At 35.3% G+C, this 876-nt stretch overlaps 1 protein-coding gene across 1 annotated transcript in view; it reads left to right on the top strand.

The window, feature by feature from the left end:
- The window catches only part of LOC107692829 (galactose-3-O-sulfotransferase 3-like), a 22,748-nt gene that overhangs the window by 5,244 nt on the left and 16,628 nt on the right, over window positions 1-876 (top strand). The gene's annotated exons all lie outside the window — the stretch shown is intronic.

Below are 876 nucleotides of genomic sequence, written 5' to 3'. Positions count from 1 at the left end.
ATAAAAACGAAAACTCGTGGTATTGATATGCAAAAATGGACTTTGGCGTGTATATGCTACGCGATGGGTAGGATTAGGGTTGTGGGGTAGATGCGTATCATATGTACGCGAAAACTGCATATCATATCCACGCCAACAAATTTCATATCATATGCACGCGAAAACTGCGGATTATATGCATGCCAAACATGTTCGTATCATATCCACGCCAAAGTCCATTTTTGCGTATCAATACCACGAGTTTTCATTTTTATTTGGCATACTATTTATATGCATTTTCATGAGACCGGGCTCTGTTCGTTACATATTATTCGGCCCTTTCGCTTATTCGGCCGTACACCGAAAGAATAATTTCGGTTGCCGAACATTCGGTGCATCCCTACAAACTTCAGTTGTCGTATCAAATGGCTCCACTTTGACCTCAGTGTTACAGTGGACTGAAATTAGCCGCTTTTGTGGTCTTGGTGATATTGTGTTTCAAAGCAGCGTTTTTCATCCTGTCATCTCTGTGAATGGAGAAGGGAATCTCTACAGTCTCTCCTTGCTTTCTCAGAAACTTCAAATGTGCTCGTATGAAAACATCGGAGGCTGAGCTGTTGGTTTTAGTGTCAGGAAAATGGAGCTGGTTTTCAGCCAGGGCTTTTTCCGGCTGTCATGCATAGGATTTCTAGCATGACTTTACTATGTTTGATGTTTAATTTATAGGGTGTCAGATATATTATCTCAAAAATTTGATTTTTATTAATTATTATTATATTAATTTATTTTTAATACTGTATTTTTAAAATAATGTAAAACATATCATTTTTAATCTTACATTATTTAGTGTAATAATAATAAAATAATAGTAATAATAATAATAATTATTATTATTAT

This window comes from Sinocyclocheilus anshuiensis, unplaced genomic scaffold (genome assembly GCF_001515605.1).
Source record: "Sinocyclocheilus anshuiensis isolate Anshui unplaced genomic scaffold, SAMN03320099.WGS_v1.1 scaffold674, whole genome shotgun sequence".
Taxonomy (NCBI): Eukaryota; Metazoa; Chordata; class Actinopteri; order Cypriniformes; family Cyprinidae; genus Sinocyclocheilus; species Sinocyclocheilus anshuiensis.
This window is presented reverse-complemented; position numbering and strand designations above follow the sequence as displayed.